The sequence below is a fragment of the Anas platyrhynchos genome, chromosome Z (assembly GCF_047663525.1).
Source record: "Anas platyrhynchos isolate ZD024472 breed Pekin duck chromosome Z, IASCAAS_PekinDuck_T2T, whole genome shotgun sequence".
Classification (NCBI taxonomy): Eukaryota; Metazoa; Chordata; class Aves; order Anseriformes; family Anatidae; genus Anas; species Anas platyrhynchos.
The window spans coordinates 58,364,269-58,372,598 of NC_092621.1; the positions used below are offsets into that span (position 1 = coordinate 58,364,269).

At 35.4% G+C, this 8,330-nt stretch overlaps 1 long non-coding RNA gene across 1 annotated transcript; it reads left to right on the top strand.

Moving 5' to 3' along the window:
• Window positions 1-833: 833 nt before the first annotated feature.
• On the top strand, window positions 834-7,508 carry LOC113840338 (uncharacterized). Its single transcript, XR_003493161.3, has 4 exons — window positions 834-4,262; window positions 5,347-5,470; window positions 5,944-6,052; window positions 6,369-7,508. It is a non-coding gene; the product is annotated as an uncharacterized lncRNA (long non-coding RNA).
• The last annotated feature ends 822 nt before the right edge of the window (window positions 7,509-8,330 follow it).

Genomic DNA, 8,330 nt, shown 5'->3' on the forward strand with positions numbered 1-8,330 from the left:
GAGTTGAAACTAGGAAAATCTAGCTTTGGCTCACATTTCTAGTGGTTTTGTAAATCCCAGCACTTAATTAGCTGAACTTCTTCTATGAAGTATACTTGTAATGAGGAAATCTGGGAAACTGTTAATCTGGGAAACTGTTTTTTTTTTTTTGGGGGGGGGGGGGGGGGGCTATGATGCTTTCTTTATCATTGCGCTTTCCTATTAAACCTAGAACACTGTTAGTTCTTCAGTGTGTATGGCCTCCTGATAGATGAATGCATGTTCCACAACCTTTAAACTCTTTATTGGCCCACTTGCCCCCAGGTCCCAGGAATTCTTTTCCTTCTTTTTATGAGTTTAACGTCTGGTACTTTTTTGTCCTGAAGGCTGTAGCATGTTGTTAATTTTCCAAGTTAGCTGTCAAGTTCTAAAAGATGTTTGGTGATGTCAGCTCAAAGTTCCGACTGAAACTTATTTAACCTGTTGAGCTGGTGTTCTACTACCATGGCTAGATTGCTTTTATTATCTTCCTGATGTCATGTAAAGTTGATTATGGTTTCTCTGTACTACAGTGCAAGATTCACCACAGTTATTTTGTGGTAACTTTGTAGTCACTGTAATTAACATCAAATGCTAGGGTGAGAGGAGCAGACACCGCTAACTATAAAGAAAGACTCAACACTTGACTATGATGATGTACTTTCAGTCCCTGAAGAAAAGTGTAAGCTCATGCAGAAGAAATGTGATTGCTCATATTTGTCTATTTATATAGTACGACCTAAGTATACGACACTGTCTCTCTCTGAGTGTGCTCAGATAGCTTTTCTTCAGGTGGTAATTTGGATACATATGCAAAGAAGGAAATACCATGCTTGAGAAGATACAGTGGTTTGAACAATGAGGGATCAGGAATGTGGAGTGTACAGGGGGACTTCACTGTCTCTAAGTGTAGGTAAAACTGCTATAAAGCTTAACTAATCACCATAACTTTCTCAAAACAAGGGTCTAATCCTAATGTGTTCATGTTCCTGCTACGAGGTGGCAAACATAGCTATGTCTACTGAGATGAAAAATGTGTTTTAGTTACTTATATGAGTAAGTACTTGATGAATAAAGGTCAGTGACAGCATCCACGTTACAGAAAACAAGATGACCTTGTAGGTAAAGTGACCGAATCTGTTGCAATAGCTATCAATTTATCAGTTTGTGATTGGATAGAGATGAGTCTGAAACAGCAGCAATTACATGGATGAATCAATATGTAAAGTGCTCTAGAAACATCAATCTCTTTTTTTAATGTAGGTGGGAGAAAGAAAGTTCAGGCTGGATAATTTCTACCTGTAAATAGCAATGATGAGGAAATGTAGCTGTGTTTGCTGGTGTGAACTAAAACAGAAGATGAAACAGCCTGTCCCTTCCCAGTGACATGGCATTATATACATCCCTTCAAGCATAAATAAAAAGTCTGGTTGTCTTACACAAATGTAAATCAGGCATGATATTCTTGGAGTCACTAGAATTATACCACTGTAGGTGGTTGTTCTTACTATCAGCATCAAGCCCTAGGTATACCTCAAAGCTGACCAATCTGGTTAGTTTGCTTGTAACTGAAATACAGATTATCCTGAACTACTTTTGTCTCTATGAATTATTCTTGCCCTTAATTTACTATTTTAAAGAATATTTTATATTCACTAAGTGGAAACATTTATCCTCTTAAGGGAGGTAAAGCATGGAACAAAATGTTTCCAATGTTGTTGTGTACCTGGCATGTTATGTAAGTGTTGTGGTATGCTAAGAACATTATTTGTAATTTTCTTAGAAAAGACAGTAGGATGAGTGGGATGTGGGACAGTAGGATGAGTGGGATGCTCATCAGTGGGATGAGCAGCATCTGTATGTGTTGTTGTTCTTATGCCCAGATAGAAAACACACACACACACACACACACACAAAAAAAAAATAAAAATAAAAATAAAGGAATAGTGAAAAGGAATCCATCTGAGCTTCCACTTACTTACTTTGGATATTAGATTGCTGAGTGGTGAAGAAGTGCGTTTATGCATAAGCATCTTTCTACCTTACAAAAGACCTCTTCAGAGTACTATTTTGAGCACATGAAGCACTGAAGAAGGTCCTCATGCTTTCAGGTGCTTAAATAGTACTGCAATATATTAGTGCATATTCTCTGGAGTATGGAGAGAGAGAGAGAGAGAGCAGCCTGTTTAAACAATTACATGAAATGATTTAAAAAGTGGTTGAACGACACTTGTCTTTGATAATGAAAGAAAAACAGTAATCGTTATTATAACATATTTATGCGGTGCTTTAAATTTATTTACTGTTTTGAAGCTAAAAAGCAAAGGCATACTTTCAATGCTAAAAAGCCCACTATCAAAACATAACTGTGGGATGACTGAAATACTTTTTCAATGCATTAAATAAGACAAGGCTAGATGTTTAAAAAAATAAAATAAAAAGATAGGCTTAAAAAGAAACCTGCCAATTTAAAGAAATAAGAAAATGTAATTAAATATAAATGAAAGACTATGAGGCACTTTCTAATACTTAATCCAATTTATATAACAGTCTGTGTCTTAAAAAGGTACTTAATTGATTGGGAAGTGGAGGGTGTTTAAAAGGCATAATTAGATTTATTTTTATTTTTACATTTCAGGAGTCTCATGAAGGACACAATTAGAATAAAATAAACACTTTTCTTCAATGTTCCTAAATGTTTGTATGATACTTATTTATTTAGTTTGGTTTGAGACCACAATAATTAGTGTTGAAATAATGATGACAGAAAACCAGGCCACTTTGTGGTATTTATCAGTGGTTCTGCAGCATAACCCCTTTGTTAGATGGCTACTGTTAATATCACAGCATATGCAGTGAAATAAGCCTACCACATTTTGTACTGAAAATATCAGGTGGGTAGAGAATTGCAGAAGAGCAAGTTCTTTCTATAATTTTTAGTTGTTTTTCACAATATTTTTTTTTCCACAAAGGTGTTTGATTTTGATCAAGAACCTTAAATGCCTGAAAACTTGAATAATTTCACTTTGGATATGAAACTGTACTGCATCATGTGAAATCTTTTCTTCATCTTAACATTACTGTCTATACAAATTTATTCTTAGGATCATCAGGAGGAGAGAGCAGGGTAAATAATAATTTGTTTTCTAGCTTTTTACTAAAAAGGAGAAATATTACAGTGAGGATTTTACTGGATTGGCTCTACTATGAATGTGAAAATGAATAAACAGGCTAGTTTATATACAGGTTATATTTATATATAAGCAGACAAATGAAATAAATAGATGGAAGATTGGCGCATGGGATAGAGAGAAATGATGTAGTTGAAAAAACAATATAAAGGTAGATTTATGATCAGGAGTGAAAACTGTTGTATTAACTTCCCTATTGTCTTCTGTTGGTTGAAGTACTCTAACACTGTCTTGCTGTCTAGATTATACTCATGTTTATAGTAAATCTGTGCTGGTATGTCTACATACGTGCATCTGTACATGTATGTCTACATCCTTCATATGCAAAGTTGACCAAAAGTTGACCAGGGTAGCAGAGCTCAAAACTATTTTCAGTTCATGGACTTGGTGCAATGCTAGGCTTTTAAAATCATTTTTGATTAGGACTTCATATGGGTTAATTTCAATGATGTGTTCAAATCGTGTTACAGACGAATGTGTTTCTACTTGTTTCTAACCAGCTGATATACCCACTGATGTTTTTAGATATCATAGAATCATAGAATCATAGAATATCCTGAGTTGGAAGGGACCCTTAAGGATCATCAAGTCCAACTCTTGAATAGATATAGCTAGGTGTTACTTGGGCTTCATCTGGTACTAAACCCATTACTAGGGCAACTTGTTTCAGCTTCACTAAGTATTCTTGAAATAAGGTTAGAGTTAATTCTTAATGGATAATCTTGAAACTTTTTTACAAGCTGCAAAGTGCTTTACCACAAAAAGTCCTGAACAGACCACAAGCTTTGAAATGAATCCATTTTAATTTTATAGACGTAATTTTCTCAGTGAATAACTTCATCACAAAGCAACACAAGGGAAGGGATTAGTAACTTGTAATTACATGTAGCACCTGCTAAGCCGCCCCACAAACTACGGTAAAATGCCACGTACAATAGTTCCTCTGTTAGTGGCTAGGGCTACGAGCAGCACCTGTGAACCAAGTTCCCCACCTGCTGGATGCCGGCTGCAAGGCGAGCACTGAAGCCTCCGGTAACTGTCCAGAGGCTGCTGGTGAGCCTGCCAAGACCCATGGAGCTTCTAAGGAAAACTGCATTTTCTCTCTCTCCCTCTATCTATTTATTTTTGATGTGATTTTTTTCCCCTTTATGTTTTTATGTTTTACTTTTTTTTTTTTTTTTTTTCCCAGCAGCAAAAAAATTTGTAGAATACTCATATGTTTGTAGGTGACAGGAGAGACAGTGATTTACAGCATTAAGACTCGCTATACATCCAGGGGTTTTTAAATTATGCCATAATTCAATTCACAGACTTCTGAGGATTAGAACTTTAAGATTAAATGTGAATCCACAAAAACCCTTGAGTTTGTCAGCAACCCTTGAGTATGTCAGCAGCTAGTGTAAAGGAAGACTGAATTGCTCAACAAGTATGCTCAACACACCACATATAAAAACCGTCTTAAGTACTGGTGTTATTTTGTAAACATTACAAATCAAGATAGTCAGCTTATAAATATGACTTCAATATTACTTCCCCTCATAGTTCAGGACACAGCTTCCTTCCTCACCAGCCTGTCTCCTTACCTTCTTGTGTTTGTAATAGTGGAGGTAGCCATTATGTTTCAGCACAAACCACCTCTTCCTCCATCCCTTTAATATTGCTGATTGTGTTCGTTTGTGCAAATATCCTCGGCAGGTAGGCCTGGGTGTATTAGGGTAACGGCTGATATCTGATCCCACAACCATGGTCAAGATATCAGGACCTAAAGTATTACATAAAGAATGTGAAAATATAAGTGAAAACTACAATCCAGTGTATCAATAATTTTGAATACCCCTATGGGATATGGAGCAGGAAGGCAGTATTCTAACCCTTGTCCTTCTCCTCTCAGTGAGGAATCCAGGAATTAAATTCATTTTGTCTGGAGCAGTTATAATGGAGACAGCTATCTGAAGACACCTCCTAAAACAGTTTTTGTGATCCATCTTTCCAAGTAGCAGGTTAGGCGTTTCCATATTTTATTAGGTTAGAGAATTGGCTTTATTTCCTTGCTCAAATGTGTATGCATAATTTGGCGTTTATAAAAAAAAATACTGAGGATGCCCAGAATGTCACTTTCACTCTCTGTGTTCTTAAGTATGTTCTTGAAGATTCTTGCTTTCACATGTCCTGGAGTTCTTTTCGACTATCTGTGCCCCTCTCTGAGGAGGCTTGCTGTTGGAGTTTAACCTGTGCTAAGCTGCCCTCTTATCAATTGCAAGGTAAGTACTCACGACAAATGTTAGGTTGTACGATGTGACTATGACACAATTTCATTTGCAAAACATTGCTGGATCTCTCTTTTGAGGACATTTGACTTTGGAAATACTACTTGCATGCCAAGATTCAGGACAGGGGGTGTTCTCCTAGAGGAGTTAAAAATACCCTGTAATTAGAGATTTATCTATTGAAAGACTTGACAGGCTCTTAAACTTATCAGTGTGAATGGCACTTCTAGAATTAAAGAACTTGGTATGTGTCAAGACAAATTTGTCACTGTCTTGTAAAAGCATTTTAATTGATTGAATTTCCCGTGAGCACTTGTCAAAACTGTATTTGGGATAAATAAAAGAACTGCAGTAAACTGACTTTCAGTGTGTGAACATGGGTAACTTTGGGTTTTGTCATCAGAATTTGAGGAAGAATATGAAATGATCAATATCACTGAATCTTTGTTTCTTTGATGCTGCAAAAGGACACCTCAATGAAATAACCTCTCTGCACTCCTGACTGGTCTCAGTGACAGAAATAACTACTCAATGCACTGAACCAAGCTGTGAATTCTCTCCATCAGGAAGCACAAGGTATAAATAGGGTATTAGGATCTCTACAGTCACTTTCAGGACTTTCTCAGCCTCTTCTTTAAGGCAGGAGAGCCAAAAGCATTACTGATAAATGTACTGTTTGGGGAATATTTTGTAGATATGCCCCTTTTATTCTGTGTTTCTAGCATGGTCTAGATAAATAAGAGATGTAGGCAATGCTAGTGTATTTAAAAACCAATGTATGAAACTGTTTTGTCTGGGGAAACCATTTTGTCTGGATCTTCTAAGCATTGTACAGCAATTACGACCCATCTGTGTAATTTACTGTGATCTCAAACTTACCTTTCCTTGCCAGATTAGCAGCTTCTGAATGTGGCATGCTGGTGACATCAGTTCCATTGACTGCTATCAGAATATCCCCAACCTGAAGACCTGCTTCTTCAGCTGCACTATCTGGAGTAAAAAAGGAATTTTACTTAGACTTAATGTACAAAATATGATCAGTTTTCTCTTCTTGTAGCAAAAGAGGTATCTGTCAGCCAAATCCAGGTTTTGGGAGCTTTTGTGACTTCAGCTTGGAGATGGAAAGTGTTTTCCTGAGCAACCTGTTAGTGGTCTGTAAATGAAACTTCAAGATTTTGTTGCTCATTCAGAAACAGAGAATCACTAGCAGTGAAGAAGCGTCTTTTAAAAATGACATTTGGACTTAAATGCTCTAAGAAGCAAACTGGCATTTCAATATCAGGGTTTTATTCTATACAAGAAACAAAGAGATCTCGTGCAATGTTCTGTAAAATCAGTAGAAAAAGCATCCCTTATTCTGGTGAGCTTTGGATTTAAGACCAAAAGATGACCTAAACTTTTTTTTTGTGCTGATGTTTCTTTTGATGTTTAACAATTTGGCCATAATATTTTGTTGGTTTTATCTTTAATGGGAAATAAGATAGAAAGTCAGATAAGGGCCAGTGAAGGAGGGACTGAAACAGATTTGTTAATACATCATCCTTTTGTGTATTGGCTAAAATGGTCCATTTACAAGAACTAGTATATAGTTATCTAGATTCCATCTACATATTCCTCGGACTTTTTTTTTCTTCTGACCTATAATGAAGCATTCCTAACGTACTGTGAAAAAGAAGTTTTTTTATTTTTTTGAAACTAATGTTCCACATCTATATTACTTAAAGTAATTTCTATGTACTTTTCTGTCATGTCAAAATGTGTTTGTTCAGAGTGTTTCTGAGAATGCTTAGAAATTGTATGGAAAAGGTTAATAAAAGCTTAATAATGAATAGTTGGCACAAAAAAGCTGCGGTTAACACTCATATATATTACAAATCATTTGCAAATCAGACTCTTTGGTTTCTGTTGGCCTTGTAGATTTCATACAAAATTTTATGGTCATAAACAATCTTCAAAACTTTATTAAAATGTCTTTATTTCATTGTGCAAACAAAAAAGAATACAGATGCAAGTTTTATGTTTGTTTTAATGAAATGAGTCATTTTGAGAAAATAAAACTTCACTGAAAGTTTGTCTGTAAAAAGAATCCTCTATCTTTTTAAAGCAACTGCATTTGAAGACAGAACATAAAGATAATTTTAATAACAGTGATATACTATGCTATTAGTTGTTTTGCTATGTTTCATTTTAATTAGTAGTTTATAGGAATAAATTGTTAGGTATTAAGGCTAATGCTTCACTCATGACCTATTACCTATTTATATTTAGGTACAAAACTTCCTCCCATTCTAATATAAAAGACCTCTTCTTAGGTTATACTATCTTTTCAAGAGCACTAAAGCGATCTGTATGTTTACAATGGGGAAGTCAGCTAAAACTTTTAATGTTAGAGAGAAGAAACATTTCTGTGCAAGACAGATTACTTTGTATGAATGGGGACTTAAATTCCAAACAATCTGATATAACTTGGTTGTTATCCAAGTACACATTGGTTGTTATCCAAGTACACATTGTCACAGCCATGCTATTTAGATGAATGCTGGTTGAATCCAGTAATTCTATTTCCTTAAAATAATCAGCAACAACTGATACTCATCTTTAACTTTTTAGTCAAAAGTAAGGTTCTAATAAGATGAGCAGAATGACTTTTTTCCTTCAAAATTACTTTCTCAGATTCACAGTAAATCATTTTTCAACTGAATTATACTGTGAAGATTAACTGGTTTCAAGGGCTATAAATTAAAAATGTATTCTGAAGTATGTATTTGTTTCAGGACGAAGAGGATTACATAGCCAATATTTAATCTTACTGGGTCCTTTCTACAGTATTCTGTAGGCAAAGTTTTTTTTTTTT